Source organism: Uranotaenia lowii, chromosome 3 (genome assembly GCF_029784155.1).
Source record: "Uranotaenia lowii strain MFRU-FL chromosome 3, ASM2978415v1, whole genome shotgun sequence".
Lineage (NCBI taxonomy): Eukaryota > Metazoa > Arthropoda > Insecta > Diptera > Culicidae > Uranotaenia > Uranotaenia lowii.
This window is the reverse complement of record NC_073693.1, coordinates 149898690-149916790: the sequence shown is the minus strand read 5'-3', so window position 1 is coordinate 149916790 and position 18101 is coordinate 149898690. Positions and strand designations below refer to the sequence as shown.

General features: G+C 36.6%; 1 protein-coding gene across 6 annotated transcripts in view; it reads right to left on the bottom strand.

The window, feature by feature from the left end:
- The window catches only part of LOC129751640 (uncharacterized), a 48618-nt gene that overhangs the window by 7784 nt on the left and 22733 nt on the right, over positions 1–18101 (bottom strand). The window lies entirely within an intron of this gene.

The following is an 18101-nucleotide window of genomic DNA, read 5'->3' as shown; positions in this document are numbered from 1 at the left end:
GAAATATTATGTACACTGCTTATTTCATCAAATCTTTGCTAAGAATGCAGGAATTTTTGGCTGATTTTATCATACATTCGGGGACGACGACGAAATTTTTTTTTTATATTCACAATTTATGTACAATACTTGAAAATTCAATGCAAACTTACCGTTTCATATGACCTCTGAGAATCAATCTTTGATTTCAAGAACTTTTCAGAAGAAACAAACGGCTAATAAAGACAATATCAATGATTTTGATTTATATTCCATAGAAAACCAGTAATATTTCAACTATTTTTGTTTGTAGTAGGAATGCCGTGTACATTAGACTGAGTCGATTTGGGGTCATTTTCGAATTTCTCAAACCCTGGGGTCTCAAAAGCTTCGTTTTGGTCCAAAACTCATCCATGATTTTTTGCAGAATTTTTAAGTAATGTTTACATGAGTAAATTTGGACTTTTAGGCTTGTATGGGAAAATTGAATATTTTGTACTGAAAAATCAACATGATTTTTGTTTCTTCTGTGCAACCGAACCAGCTGGTGGTTTTTGTGCCAATTTATAAAATTCCTAATGGAAATTTTCGCTGAACAACTTTGTCGAAGACCGTAAATTCGTATCTTATTAGACAAAAAAGTTATTAGCTGTTCAACAGAGGTATGTCTTTTGGCATTGATAAACAATAAATTCAATAGACACCACTGTTATGTGCCTTGCGAGGTATTGCATGACTACTTTTCATGCAATACTTCGCGGGGCACAAGCAGTGGTGTCAATTGAATTTATTGTTTATCAATGCCAAAAGACATACCCCTGTTGAATAGCTAATAACTTTTTTGTCTAATAAGATACGAATTTACGGTCTTGGACAAAGTTGTTTAGCGGAAAATTTCCATTAGGAATTTTATAAATTGGCACAAAAACCACCAGCTGGTTCGGTTGCACAGAAGAAACAAAAATGATGTTGATTTTACAGTACAAAATATTCAATTTTCCCATACAAACTTAAAAGTCCAAATTTACTCATGTAAACATTACTTAAAAATTCTGCAAAAAATCATGGATGAGTTTTGGACCAAAACGAAGCTTTTGAGACCCCAGGGTTTGAGAAATTCGAAAATGACCCCAAATCGACTCAGTCTAGTGTACATACACGGATCTCCCAAATGAGCTTAAGCGTAATGGCCTTCCTGTTATATTTCAAAGTACTATGGGCACAACCTATAAATAACAACTACCAAATTATTATTCTAGGTTTTTTCACAGCCAGCTTTTGTTTGAATGGTATGCCAAAGGTATACAAGCTCCATCGAACAAAGCTCCTACCTGTTAATATTCAGATGACATTTTTATAGTTCTGTTATAGTAGCACTTTGGGTTTTCAAAAGTCCAGACTTCTCTTCATGTTAGAAACTGGACTGATTTTTCGGAATTTTTAAAAAGCAGGATCATATCTTCCTACAAATTGACTTCATTTCAATAACTTTTTTTTCTAAGAATTGGTATGTTCGAAGTAAAGCTATTTTTTTGGTAAATGTTAAAAATATTTGTAAACTCAAAATTTATTTTTTGAAGGTATACTTTCCACCACATTGCCCGAGAGAAAGCACACAGTCAAAGAACCGGATGCGGCAAAATAACTTCTTTGGAACTGGCTGTTGTTGTGCTGTTCAGGGTTGCTAGCGATTTTTCGTTTTAAAATTCCAAAGTTTTTCCCGGTTTTCCCCCGGTTTTTCCTGGTTAAAAATGATGATTTTCCCGGTATTTATTATACTTGTTTTTTAATATAAAATCTTTTTTTTTTTTTGTAACATCTTTATTTGAAACGGCTCATACCTTTAGGCTTTAAGGAGCCAAACTCGTTTTGTTTGTTTACAATTGTGTGCTTAAATCTAGTTCATCACTTTTTATTAGAATAGAAAAGAAAATAGATAGGGAAATATGAAGATAAAAAGAATTATAGACGAAGATCAATAGCTTTTAGGAAAAGGTATATTTCGAACATGTAGACCAAGTCTATCACGGCCAGCACATCTCTCACTGGAACATAGGGTGGTTTTCCTCGGGCCCGAAGGGAGTCTATGAAATTCGTTCTAGCGAAAAGATGGACCTCACACGACCAAACAATATGCTCGATGTCATGGTAACCTTGGCCGCAACCACACAAATTGCTGCCAGCAATGTCAAAACGATAGAGTACCGCGTCTAAGGAATAATGATTGGACATGAGTCGGGAAAATATACGAATAAAATCCCGACTCAGGTTCAATCTATTAAACCAGGGTTTAAGGCTTACCTTTGGGATAATCGAGTGGAGCCACCGACCCAACTCATCCTCGTCCCATTTGCGCTGCCAGTTGACAAGAGAGTTTCTTCGAACCAAATAGTAAAATTCGTTGAAGACGATTTCACGTGGATACGTGTCGCCTTCCATCGCCCCCACCTTTGCCAGAGAGTCTGCTTTCTCATTGCCCACTATTGAGCAATGGGAGGGAACCCAAACAAAGGTGATGGTAAAGCGACGTTTTGATAAAGCACTCAAACTATTCCGTATCTTCTCGAAATATAAAATCTTGGTGAATAAAACAAAATCAATGTAAAGCCATCAAATTTTTAACAATTGTTGTCATGATAAATAAATATTTCGATATATTTTCGTATCAAATCAACAAGTTTTCATAAATTTTTGGAACGAATCCAACGAGATTGGCACCTATTCTTTGATTTACTCAACAATATCAACAATTTTGCAAAAACAAGTCCAATTAACTTGATTTTTTGAATTGAAATGTCATACTTTTGAGCCATCGTAAAAAAAAATCAGTTTTTCTAGAATTAATGAAGATTTGTTAAAAAAATGTATAGTTGTTATAGAAATATGTTTAAAATGCATCAAAACATAGTATCAAATCAGCTTGTCAACTTGAACAGGGATTTGTTTTACAAAATTTAAAATCATCAGATTGCAGAAAAATATTTAGTTATTTTATAAGTGCAATTATATTATTTTTGTAAAAACCCAAAGATGTTTTAGATAAAAAAAATTTCTAATAAAACAACGAATATCGTTAGTAGTGCCCTAGTAGTATAGGAAGAAACAATTTCATGAAAGATGTAAATTGAACACTGAATCGTTTGACGTCGAAAACTAAACCTGGTTACATATTAAGGACCGCAAAGATACTGACATTCGACAAACTTGGTAAAGTTGAGTTACCAAACGTTTTGTGTTTAGTTTTGTCCATCTTTATTAAATTTATGACAATAGAGCTATGCTTGTAAGTATAGCACATTTGCGGAGAGCGAGAATATGAGATATCTCATGTTTGCTCCCCCGAATCAGTTGAAAAAGTGATTTAAGTTTTGTCTATATCGAGACTGTCAAAAACTACTCTTACATTTAGAAGTTAATTTCAAAAGATTTTTCAAATTCCGTGGAAATTTTTCAAAAAATGGCAATTTTCCCGGTGAGATGCCGAAATTCCCGTTTTTTTCCCGGTTTCCCGGTGACGCGATGAAATTCCAAAGTTTTTCCCGGTTTTCCCGGTTCGCTAGCAACAAACAAATTGACCGAACAATGAAACGATTTAAACCAAATGTTTTGAATAATTCTCATCAACAGTGACATCATGTTTCCATAAGACCCTTTTATGAAAAGCAACTACATTTCATTGAAGTAGGTGTTCATCTGCAGAGTTCATTTCATTAATTTTCCTATGGCGCCAGTTCAGAAAAAATCTTATGGCATACATAATAATATTTTTCTGGGTGTAGTTATTCATGAGCAATCATATAGGAAATTAAAAATCGTGTTGATCAACAATCTTAACAGAAACAAGGCGCCAGGGCCAGACAATTAGTGGTATGAATAAGGTTTAGCAATTGCTTCGGTAGCTTTTACTTTGCTCGAAATCAAGCAAAGCAAAAGCCCAAAGCATTTGCTTAGTTTGGTATGAATAAACGTTTGCTTAGCAGATGTGTACTAAAGTCTTAGAACATAGCTTTTGCTTCGAAAAAAAGAGCTATCCAACCAGCAGAATCTGAAATTTTCTAAAGTAAAATGAAAGAAGACGATCAACAAATTGAAAAGTACGGCTAAAATAGCCATGAAATCGACGGTGCGGGTGGTGGGTGTAAGAACGATCGGAAAAATTTAAGTCAATACACGCTCGTATGTTGATGTTTAAAGAAAATTAAATATTGTCAAATAAAAATGGCCTAGCTTTTTAACATTTATCATAAGCTCTCCCACACGTTTTCGGATCGGGATAATCCGATATATAAAAAAATAGGCAATAGGCGCGCATCTTAACTTAGATGTTTTTTTTTAATCTTAGAATTATAAAAAAAATCATATAAATTTGGGAGATCTGAATTATGTTTTAAATTATTACAACTTTCTTCCAACTTCAAGCCGATTGGGACTTCTTCCACTGTAGCCGGATTTTTTTAATTTGAAATATTTACTAATTGATTTGTTTTGTTTCATCTTAGACGAATCATTTCATACAACGACAGGAATATGAAAAAAGTTGGGTTATCACTTCGACTGTTCTTTATCTATGTTGAAAATGCCTTTTTAAATTGTATTGAAATGTAATATTGCTAATTTTATAAATTCATGACGTTGTTGAAGAATTTGTTTATTGGAAAAGTCTGCTACCAAGCATGCTTAGAAAATAAAGTAATTGCTAGGAGATTTCTCGAGCGATTGCTTCAGATTTGGGCTTTATTCATACCGAACAGCTTGTTCTAAAAGTAAAAGCTCCTGACTGAGAAAACAGCTGTCAGAAAAAACTTTATTCATATCAACCGAAGCAATTGCTTTCTGCGACTGCTCGAATGCTCGATTTAGTTTAGCAAAAGCAATTGCTAGGGGTTTTTCATACCACCTAATATCCAAGCATTCACAATAAAAGCTCTCATCTTGCCTTCATACAGATTCTCAAGGACGTCTTCAACCAAATCATCGTGACCGGAGCTTATACGGGAGCTCTGAAGATAGCACGCGTAACGCCGATCTTCAAGTCATGTGACGAATTCATCCCACCCAACTACCGGCTTATCTCAATCCTGTCTACGATGAACAAAATACGAGAACGGCTGATTTCCAGTAGAATAACAAAGTTCCTAGTAGCTTAAAACCTATTAACCAATAAACAGTACGGGTTTAGTTTACCATCGAAGCCGGAGAACTTCACTGGTTCACTTTTTCTGGCCTCAAGAAAGTGTTCGACATCATCAATCATGAGCTGCTGCTAAAAAAAATTGAAGTAAACGGGTTACGAGGAACTGCTCTTTATTTGCTAGAAAACAACCTCTCAAACCGCCAGCAATTTGTTTCTCGGTGTGGCACTAACAGCGATATCAATATATTCACCATTGGAGTCCCGCAAGGAAGCAACCCAGGGCCTCTTATGTTTGTGGTGTTCATAAACGACCACTCAAAACTACAACTCCAGGAACACCTCGCCTGTTTGCCGACGACAACCTGATCTCCTACACTCCACTCCACTCCAGATCTCGTCATTAAGAGTGTCTTTCTCCCTTCCCCCACTTTCCACTTCTCCACGAATTATAATGAAATGTGATACTGTATACAGATCACATTTTATGAAGGGTCCCGGAGAAGTGGAAAGTGGGGGAAGGGAGAAAGACACTCTTAATGACGAGATCTGGGAATGGCATATATACGTCACTTCGGCATATCACGGCAGTACAGCAGTCCCGATCCCATTCATATAGCAATGCATGCACAATCGAGCGTTGAAAGCTGTTCATAGGAGGTCCTACCAGTACCCATCAGTATCGCTAAACAACGACATCTAGGACTCAGTTTTACTCAAACACACCCACACACAGGCCAATCTTATTCGGTTATCCAGAGTCAATAAATACTGAGTTTGGCAAAAGGAAGCTGAGCTACTTTGGCATTACGCTATACAACCGACCACCAGAAACTTTGAAGCAGTCCTCATCGATTCATCGCTGCAAAATACTACTGACCTCATCCTGCAAGCAACACATCGGCCGCTACCTTCGCTAAATCAAATCAATCGCCACGATAATACACCTGTACATATATTTTTTTTTATCTACCACCTCTCCGCCTAGACCACCACCGCCTCAACTCGTCACCACCTCACCACTCCAATGCTTCATCATACTACCGCCTCAGCATTAAGCCGCTACTACAACATCGCTTAAGCAAAAATCGAGCATATAATCTGTGCTGCACAATAGACTGAGTCGATTTGGAGTCATTTTTGAATTTATCAAAAGCTCCGTTTTGGTTCAAAACGCATCCATGATTTTTCGCAGAACTTCTAAGTAACGTTTACATGAGTAAATTAGAACTTTTATGTTTGTATGAGAATATTAACTATTTTGCCCTGAAAAATCAACATCATTTTTGTTTAATCTATGGAACCGAGCAGATATTTGTGCCAATTTATAAATTATTTACTAACTGATCCCGTAGAAAAATGTCCTAAAATAAGATAATTTGAAATTTGTTTTTCAAACAAAGTATAAATTCCTTACACTGAATAAAAAATACCTTTCCAGTAAGAGTATTCTTATCAAAACGTTGAAAAACCACCCCATTAACAAAGTATCTGTTTCATCCCAAAATCCGTTCTTCAATTCGTAAGTTAACACAATTGCCAATAAGGCCGGAACAAATTTTAAATCCTTCTTTTGTCACTCGGAGTTGGAACATCGCGAGGGGGGGGGGGGGTTTTGTTGCACAAAACCTATAAATCAAGTAATTTTTTATCGAATAATTCAATGAAATCAGGAAAACAAAAGGTGATATAACTCTCATCTTCTTAAATTTGTTTTTTAGTCTTGTAATCTTTCAGATATTGGAATTTTTTATTGGAATTTACATAAATTACCTACTTTAAACTTTATTTATTTATTTCCCCCTTCGGGTTTTTTGGAAATTTCGAAGGGGGGAGTGACAAAAGAAGAAATTGATATTTGTTCCAGCCTAACTGTGCACAAATTTTTCTCATCGATCCTATGCATTAACTTTTAACTCATAATTCTTCAATACGGATCGGATCGTCTTACAAAAAAAAATCGTGTGCGAATTTTTACATCCATTAAATTGCCCGTTTCTTAAAACCCTGATGTGAAATTTTTTATCCCAATCTGATGCATAATAACGTCAATATCTAAAAACCATAACTAGTTAATATGGACGACCCCTTTACAACAAATTTGATACCAGAAAAGGGTTAAACTTTCCGTGTGCCAATTTTCACCTAAATCTAGTAAATTATAACATCAAAATCGCAAAAGCAGTGATTCGGTAGTATGGACAACCTCTTTGGGCGATTCGTTATACAAAATTTAATACCTGAAATGAGCTGCCCATCCTTTAAAACCCACATGGATGAATTTTCATTAAAATCCAATTTACAATTACAATTTTCATCTCAATCTGGTGTATAAATAACGTCAATATCGCAAAAACAGTGAACAGGTAATATGGACGACCCCTTTTGCCAAATTTACACCAAATTTTATACCTGAATACGACAATCCGTCCCTTAAAACTCCACTGTGTTTCATCTAGTTTCATCCTAGTTTCATCGTAATCCATTGAATAATAACGTCAATATAGCAAAAAAACGGTGAACAGGTAAAATGGACGACCCCTTCTGTCGACCCTGCTCAATATTGGATTATTGGAATCAATTGCTCGTCTCTAAAAACTACCGTATCCCCATGTTGTATCCCCGGAGACGAGGTGATATTGGAGTGAAATACCGGGGTACAATTATAAAATACTTATATTCAACGGACCAAATGTGCTCGCGTGTGCCCTCCTCAACTGCGGAAATCAAGATGCTAAACTCAGGCTTGGCAAAAGTCATCGTCATGAGGCGTGAAGCTGTGACTGTGAAGCCTCTTGGTCCGTCAAACTCATTTGACTGTTCCTTAACGACCAGTCACTTCGTTTGCCAGTCATTCATTCCCCAGTCATTTGAAGCTAAAAGAATGACCTAGTCAAGCAATCGCATTCAAACGACCGATGACGAAAAAGAAACGCATTTATTATTATTGTTGCTCCTGCCAGCAAGCCGAAAACGACCGAAGACGAAAAAGAAAAGAATTTTTTATTATTGTTGCTTCTGCCAGCTAGCCCGTTTTCGGTTTTTTATTGCTATTGTTGCTTTCTGCCAGCAAGTCGTTCAATTAGTTGTACCTGCCGTCAGCAGCCGATCGAAGTGTGAAGAGATTTGCCAGTCACTCTCGGGAGAAATTTTGACCTTGTGTACAACGTTGCCACTTCTAAATCTGTACCGCTCATCGAAAAAATCTTTTTCATCTGTACCGAAAACTCAAAAATCTGTACCGAAGAGAACAAACTTCTGCATTCAATTTGTTGATATGTGAAGATTTTGCTTCCTTATTTTTAATCCTAAAAAAGATAGATACTTCATTGCACATAGTACAGATTTTTGTGTACACTTTTTGTGAAGCTCATTTAATCACTTTATTTTCTCTCTTTAAAAACCTGACATTAAAAAATATTTTTCATAACAACCACTTGCTAATGTTCATGATATTTATTTAGTTTCTTTTGTTAAAACGATTTTTGAGTTTTACATTTAATAAAACATTTTTCGATCCGCCGTTTTATCTTAAATAACTTTTCGTTCTAAGGATAGCGTCCAATGTGTCAACACTCAGACGATTACGAACTTTGGTTTTATTGGCATTTACTTGCTAGAAAATGCGCTCAACCACTGCTTACGAGTTGGGGATTATAATCAAATATTTGATTATTAGTAGCAAATTTGGAAATCTAATTGTTCCATCGTGTAATTCCCAGTAAGGAACTCCTACCGTCAGAGTAGGATAACTTTTGACTTATTTTCTATGAAGTTTTCATTAAACTCAGTTAAAACAAAATGTGAAAACTTTTTTTCAGTTTTTGAAGTTCAAAAATCTTTACAAATCTGTACCAAATTTTGAAAATCTGTCATCTGCACGTACAGATTCTGTACCAAAAATGAGCTAAAAAATCTGTATCGGTCTAGATAAATCTGTATAGGTGGCAACCATGCTTGTGTAGGAGCTTCGCCAGTCGATGATGGAGAAATGTTGATTGTTGTCGTGCTTTATCCGTCATGCGAGTAGTGAGGCTCCGTCAACTGAGAACAGTGCCAATCGTTTGATGGAACAAAACTAGTCGGGTCAAGCGTGACGGGCGAAATTTACCATCACTGGCTAAACTTACAATAAAATATGTGAATCACTCGTGACGTCAATCCAGTTGACATCCAACTGTCAGCTGGATGAGCCCAGTGCTAACTACCACTAGGGTGACCAGTGTCCCAACACCCCAAATTTCATCTCAATCCAATGTATAACAACGTCAATATCTCAAAAAAATCGAACAGTTAATATGTACACACTAAGATTGCCTTTATCACGCTCGGGACCATGATTCTCCATATCACAGGAAAACTGCTCAATTCAAACGAAGTTCGAATGGGAACTCACCCGAATGTCGGGACGCTTCATGTCTCCTGAAATCGGAGACAAACTTGCTACGAGAGCACAGGAACTCAAAGTATCCCCGTGAATTCAGGGTAGTGTACGCCGGAAACACGGGAGGCCCAATTCTTGTCAAATTTTCTGTCTCTTGCTCTCCTGTATAAAAAAACAACACGTTTGTTTTCTGTCGCTTTCAGCAGTGCATTGGGCAAAATCCGCGAAACATTTTGACTCGTCATTTTTTTTTTGCAGTTTTCGTTTGTTGGTCGGTACTCGTGCAGAGTTAGTTTTGTTCAGCAGTTCGAAAAATTAGGGAAGTGAAAATCGTGAAAATATAGGTGAGGCCAGCGGATCAAATTCAGATAGTGCCTTCGTGCGACCGGTTCCAAGCTCCAAGTTCCAGCTCTTCCGGAAACCTTAAACGGAAACTTCACACGACTGGTAAGCTGATTCGATCGGGTGCCAAATTCCTTCTACCTGGTTCAGGATCTTGGGCCATGGTTGACTGATTAACCTAGATTCAGTTGCTGGACACGGAACTCAAGGATTCGCCAGTGTCTGGCCTAAAACGTAACAATTTGTTTTTTTTTTATTTACAGGAGAACAGTCCCAGCGGGCATGTCGTGTTGTGATAGTTCAAAATTGTCGACAATGCCAAAAGTTATAAATGAATAAATTAAAAAATATATTGGTTAAAATATTTGGAAATAAATTTCAATTGTTTGATTTAACTAAGTTTTTTTTTCATTCAAACATTGCATTGGAATTATTTTTAAAAACAGAAAATATACAAGGGGAAAGGATTCCTTAATTCACTACAAATCTCAGGAAATTGCTGTTTCGAGCTCCCAGAACTGTTTCGAAATTCCCTGCAAATTACAGGAAAACATCGTTCAGAGTCTACAGGTGATTTTGACAGTTGTTTTCCTGAGCTGTTTTTCTGTCCTGAAATCGTCCTGTAATTTCAGCTGTTGAAAATACAGGACGAAATCGTTCCGACCACAGGCGAAAAGATTAAGTGTGTACGACCCCTTTTGCCAGCCCCTTACACAAAATCTTACACCTGAAATCAAATGCCCATCCTTCAGAACCCTTGGGCAAATTTCCCTCTCAATCCGATGTATAATTACGCTAGATCGCTTAAACAATATTTGTGTTGTATGGACGACCCCCTTTAAAAGGGGACATCCGAAAATCTTAAAACATTTTCGCAGCAAGCATCGCTTCGCGTCCTGCGTTCCAATGACCGTCTCGGTGGTCGAGTGGTCAGCGTGGTAAGATGGTAATCGCTGGTCCATGATGGCATGGATTCGATTCCAATCTTGGTACTGGGTGTTAATCTTGAGTTGTCCACGTCATGTATTTAGTCTGTAAAGCCTAAATCGGCTAAGACGATGTACACCCAAAATAATTTAGAAATTATTTTTACGGTATTTTTCACGTAAACTAATACCGTATTTGTTTATGCCGAGTGTTGCGCTAGTGTTGCACTGGTGCACCACTAGGTGCTGTCAAACTGTTTGTTTATTCGGACGGTGTTGCACTGGTTTTGACCTGTCGGAGTTCTGCTTACGGACGGTGGCCCACCGATAATTTTGCCAGTGTTGCGAGAGAGCGTGTGAGTGAGTGAGGTAGCAATACACTGGCGACGATTTGTGTTTGTTTTTGTCGGGTACGGTGGAGCACTGATCGAGGGGAGAAAACAAATACGGTATAAGATTTTGATGCATCATATTGATTCTACGTGAATTTCGTAGTAACCCCAGTGTAGCAAGAACGCCCCGGTAGCAACTACTTTACTTCCACATAACTGACTCATGAATTTCACGTAAAGTCTAAGTGGATGATTTCAAAACCGTTCTGTGCATTTTTCTCCAGCGTGTGGTGGTAAATTCAAATAAGAATATGGGATAGTGGTCCGTCAGTTTTGTTCCATGTTGTAATTTTTTTTTGAAGCCGTTATGCCTGGTGCCATCATGATCGGATATTCAACTGTTTCGGATTTGTCGTTTTGGCAAGTGATAATAATTCTTAATTGTAATCAGCTAATTTTTGTTTTTCATTTTTCTGATAGCAATGGCTTTGGATACAAGTGCTTTGGGTGTTGAACGGAACACCATTTACGGAACAACAGAAAAGGTAAAATATTTTTTATTCAAATAATACTTTTTTTTATTAATGTACTTACTTAGGATTTCAAAAAGAAAGCTGCCTTGTATAAGATGTCCAAAAATAAGTGTTTATTATACTTAAAAAGTGTAGTGTTAAAGATGTGCGATAATCGTAAAATCAAGTTTATTCATAACAAAATTTAGTTTTTTTTAATCATTATGAAAACCAACAAAAACAGGTAGAAAAAACACCCTTTATTTCATTCGGATATTAAAAACATTCCTCGTGGCTTTCATAAACAAAACGCATTGAACTGACAAAAAATCACGTAAAATGTAGGTGCGTTCCATGAAGCACAAATTCTTATAGGGACGCGTTTATATATCAATTTCGTAGCATCTACGTGAAAATCAATTGGATAAAAATTATGTAGTTCTTCACGTAGCCCCTACTTGCGGATTATTTTGGGTGTATGACTTTCTTTCGAATTGGAAAGCAAAGCATTGGTATGACCAGTATGTGCATTGAATTTCATTACGAATCACCACTTTTCTACACTGAACCGAAATTCACTCTTAAAATATACATGATTTTTCACTTAAAAACAAGGATCCAGTGATTTTCTTCCACTCAAGTGTGACATATACATTTCACTTGGCAGTCACTTAAATTTCAAGTGAATTCATCCACATTCACTTCAGTCGTCACTTGAATTTGAAGTGAGAAAAAATATTCACTTCCCCATAACTTAAATTTCAAGTGAATGTCAGGTTGTAATTGTGTTTATTTTCAGAGTTCAAAATGGCAAATTCTAAAGAGCAGCGTTTAAAGCTTATGATGGATTTGGATTTTCCCAATTCTTTACTAGGCGATTTTGGCAGTAGTTTATGTTAAACGTGATGTAAGGAAAGGTTATTTAAAGGTGTTATCATGTTTCAGCTTGTGGGCTGGACTGGACAGATTTTCTGGCTTGCAGCAGGGAAGATTTAGAAGTCGCACTATCCGCAGTAACCGATCTGCCTTGGGATTACGATGGAATTTTCCAATCCATAAATTTATGGCGAAAGCGTAATGTAAGTATTTAAATCTAACTGGTGTTCTATAAATGTTCTTTTATTTAAAAATGCGAGAGATAATTAACTTGAAACTTACTTATAAATTCAGATAAATTTCACTCGAACGTCATAGTGTAATTCACTTGACCGGCCACTTAAGTGAATTCACACACTTAAAATTCAAATAAAATTACGTATGGCGAGAATTTACTACAGATGTCACTTACTTTTTAAGTGAAAATTATTTTGCGTGTACATCTGCTAATGCTTGGGGGCCGTCTCCTTTTTTTCGGGAGCCATTAAGAGCTCATCAGATCATGATCCGGATTGCGAGAATGCCGAAATTACAACAGACAAATTTCCTTGCTATTTTTGCGGGAACTAAAAGTTCATGAGAATTTTCTCACCGATAAGGATATTATTTAGTTTATTATCACAAATTTGGATGGATCTTCGAATGATTGTGCTTAAAACCCGAACACACTGCTTTAATGGCAAGAATACCGGAAGAGAATGCCAAGAGAATTAATATAAAGAATGTCACTGGGTCAGTCAAAATGCTCAACCAAGCTATAGAGCAGACTTTCGTTCCATTTCGACATATTTTCGATCGTTTTTTTTATTAATATAGAGATATCTGAACCTAAGGTGGTGACTTTTGTACCCAAGGACATGAATCCTCTCAGTATACCGGAACTTACACATCGAAAAATACTGAGTTATTTTGAAACAAACACTATGAAAATATCTCACTTCACCACAGTGTTTGCGTAATGTCATGATTCCAAATCCAGCCGAACAGAGTATAAACATGGGACCTTTTGAACCCTTCATTTCATGAGTTTTTTTTCCTTAACAATAATTTTAAACAGTCAGAAATAATGTGTAAATTAAGAAACAAAATATAAATAAAATACGATTTTCACTTTTTCCATACATTAATTGTTGCAAATTTGATACTTTATGAAACGAAGGATTAAGTACTACGCAGGGAAAACGGTATACATTTGAAGGCAGTCTTCTTTGTATATTTAGCCATTCGTCATGTCAATCTTTATGTAACACCGACTGAATTGCAGCTTCAACAGATCATCAGCCTCCTCAAGTACTAGACATCAAATTTTTCAATTTTCTTCTCCTTGTTTATCTCCGGAACATCCAGGCGAGACTTGTCAACGAAAAGTTTCTGGATGGGAATATGGCAGGTGGTTGCTAAAGAGTTCGTTTTGGTGGTCATTAAAGCATGGATCACTATGAATCTGGACGCCTTAAAAATGGTCTATCTCGGAGCTATGTAAACGGAATAAAAATGTTTTGTACTCAAAATGTAGGGTTTTTTTTGCACTTCAAAGAAAAAATAATAAAATTATTCCGATAGTGTTTTGATGAATTTTTGAAATTTTCGTCGAGTGCCACTCATCATAGTTTGGACATCATATTCGCTGACCTCAGTGGCTATTTTATTCCACAATCTCTTCATCTCTGTTGCATCCCGAGTCGTCCTACTATTCTTCTTTATCTTCTGCTTGTCAATTGCCCAAAATTTTTCGATAGGGCGGAATTGAGGGCAGTTGGGTGAGTTGATGTCCTTTTCGACAAAATCCACCGGTCGCGTTGGCCAGATACCACTGTAGTACTTTTTTGCTGTAGTCTTAGCTTGCCAATGGTCTTGTTTTTCACAAAAACCGGAGTTTTTCGTCCGCAGCTGCAAATACCTTGCCAGATCAAACTCTTTCTTGCAAACTTATCGGCAAACACGAATTCGAATTTGCCGGGGACATCACCCCGTTGAAAATACAGGCCGAAAGCATCGCGACCACATATGAAAAGATAAAGTGGTTAAGGGAAAGATCGTACAGAACGTTGCGTTTTCTGAGATTTCATATTGTTTTTCGTGAAACACAGAGCTGCTAGCTAGTTTTTATTGTCTTTGGTTGATATTTTTCAGTGAAAGTTAAATAAAATCCAAAGATTCTTTTTTACGTTTCGGCCATTTTCGAAAAATTTGAGCCACATTTAAAACCGCTTCTTGCAGCTTGCGGCCTGTGTTCTCGATAAAGTCGTAAAGTTACCGATCAATTAGACCAATTCAAGTTTTAAAAATGTACCTTTGACACTTTGTTTCGACACATACTAAGACAATATTAGTAGTTGGCAGTGTTCGGCATCGCTAACTGAAAAAATAGCGCCGCTAATTAGATCGCTAGCTCATTCAAAGTAAGCGAACGCTAATAAAATACGCTAAATGTACCGAAAAAGTTATCGCTTTAAGCTTAAAGCGCTAATCGCTAATCGCTAACTGTTAAACAACATAAAGGCCGGAACAAATATCAAATTCTTCTTTTGCCCTTGTTTTTTTCTTCTCCTTAAGGGGGGGAAATAATGTTTAAAGTATTTAATTTAAAATTAGATAAGTTGATCGAATTTTCATACAATTATATGAGCAAAACAAAAACTGTCTAAGATGGGCATTTCAACAACTCTCGGTGTTCTACTATTTAAAAAACGAATTTCAAACAACTACAAAAGCAAAAGAACATAAAGGGGAACATGAGACATATCTGTTTTTTTTTATTTAAATATTAGATAAACATTTGCTCGATTTATCGGTTTTGTGCAAAGTTGATAGTATGCAACTTCGTTGCAAACAATCTTTTGTGCAATTCATTTCTATTTGTTGTTTTTGCAATATTTTACATTCTCATCACTTAAAATCTTTAATTTGTTCTCCCCTTTTCCAAACTTGCAGGAACATTGTCAAACGTAAACATATATACAATTTCTATTTGACCTGAAAACCAATGCTACAATGGTAATATTATCTTATTTTTATATGAACTGATCTGTAAAATCTCTTAAACTGTGAAAGTAAATATCTCAACCATTTGAAAACAAATGTTGATGAAGGAATGTTAAAAATAGTTTTATATTGTTTAGCACCTTTTATTGTTATCTTCTTCTGTTGCGAAAAAAAGTGCTAGAAGATAGAAAAATGACACTAAATACATCTTATCTCTAACTCGAGTACACAATCCTCCAACTTATCCAATTAAGCAATCAGACTGAAGCACAATGATTAATGACAAAAAGTTTATTATGTCACTTATAATTCGGGAGATTGATACAAATATATGGGAGTTAGCGGTCTTCAATTAGCGCAACCAAAAAATAGCGAAACTTTTTAATTCGCTAGATCAATCAAAACTTAGCGACAAAATTAAACCGCTAACGAAAATTTAGCGGACTAACTAGCGAATAGCGGATTAGCGCTTTTGTGCCGAACACTGGTAGTTGGAAACAGGATGATCAAAAAATTTCAAGTACCAAAAGGATTCCAAACCTGAGCCAAAAGGTACTTTGCTAGCTCAAGTTAAGAGTACCCAACTTGCAGGTTCAGTTCTAAATTGCTCTTGTAAAATATTGCTATTTAATTCGACTAGATCTTTGTCGGTTAACACTTGTTTAGTATACTACATAGGTTCAATTCCTTCGAAACGACTTGCAAAGCATTTTGAGCAAAACTTACTTATCCCGTTCTTAGTTGAAAGAAATTATTTTACTACGAGTCATTCACCCACTGCCTTATCCATCGCATAAAAGATAACCTTTAATTTGAAAACATTGAAATATCTTTTTTGTAGTTTTACTAAATTGGGAATTATCTTTGCTGTTTTATTCATAAAAAATCTTCTTTTTTCATTGCCATGATATATAGGGGATAAACTTATCAACAGATTTATTATTGCTAAAGCTGTTTAACTAATGTAATTCTCGCGTGAGGCCTGGATTATGTAATTATGAACCTGGCAAGATTTCCTAGAACATGCAAACAAAGGCGACAGGAATTCAAAAGAACGAAAAATAGCAATCGATAAAATCTTCATTCCCGTCACCATGGACCCTCCCCGCACATCGGACGATGATGACGATGATGGAATTGCTGATTTTGATTTTGATGACGCTGACGCTGATAATGGTGTTGGTGATGATGATGATAATGATTATGATGACTGTTTCACAATTGGTTAGTACAACCGTCATGATGTTCCACGTCATCCAGCCGGGGATCGCCCACGACGAGCAGTCCGAACTCAGTAGCAGCGGCAGCGGTTTGTATGTGTGCCTGTCTGTGTCCCGTTTGCTGATGTTGATGATGATGGTGTTGCTGTTACGGTCACGGTCGGTGTTGTAGAACACAAGAGCTGAACAAAAAAAAACCCTCCCATGCCAACATGGCTCAGCCCGGTGACAGCAACGGTGTGCTGCCAGGAGTTACTCGATAACGGCACCAGATGGAAGCACCGGTACCGTTGCCGACTCTGGCTTGGCAACAGCAGCTGCTTGCTTGCTTGCTTAACCCATGTGGGGTATCCACTGCCGCTGTTCGCTCACTCGTTCACTTTGCTGATACTCTGCTCTGCTGCTGCTGCTGCTGCTGACGACCGACGGCGCTGGCGATGGCTTGGGTAGGATAGGAAGGTCTCTGGTCCGGAGCTGTAGTTAGCTGGCGTGGCGTGGCGAGGCGAGGGGGAAACGAAATCCTACAGCTATGAATGTTCCAAAATGGCGGACTCAGCAATACCATTTTTCGATGATTCAGAGTTACATCATTTTTTAACCTGGGATATATAACCTATTAAGATAAGATTCGGGTCTTTTGTTTTCAAGGTAACGTTTTCTCGTTTATCACAAAGGTTAATAAAATACCGATAAATTTTACTTTGTTAGCAACAAAAGATTGACGTCTAATTTTCCGATTGATAACTATAAAAAAGTTATTTAAATCCCAGTAAAATTTGCCTTAAACTATCTCAAATTCTTCACATTTTTTTTTTTTCAAAAGATAACATCTATCACTGTACGGAAACTGTACAAGTTCTTAAATGAAAATCGAAATGCAAGCTCAACATTTAATGAGTTTTATATAAATGTTCAAATGCATTAATTAATCATGAATTCTCTCTTGCCGGGATTATGAGTGAGGTTATCAAACCCAAATTGCTACTCATACCTGCATTCAAACTTCTTTGGAGAAAACTCCGAGCTACTAAGAAGCGCCCATCGCGAAAAATATTGAAATTTGTTCAATATCCTCTTGCTTGAGTTAATTGCAGATCAACCACGAGACAACACGTATTTCGCTTGCTATCTGATGATTGCAGTTTGAGTTTGATGAATAAGGAATGAAACCTTAAAATAAATAAAATATTACCTTAACATTAAAGACTTGGAAATAAAAGTAATGAAACCTTATCCCTAGAAAACTTTTATGCCTGAATCGATAGCAAACAGTACCAAAATGAGCTGCCAATCACAAAATGCATAATTTGATATTGCAAGTTTTATTGAAGCATCAATATGTCGATAGATGATGCCTAACCAATACCTGAAAAAGGCATTGAGACCAAAATTGAAGCAAAAAATGGGTTTTGTT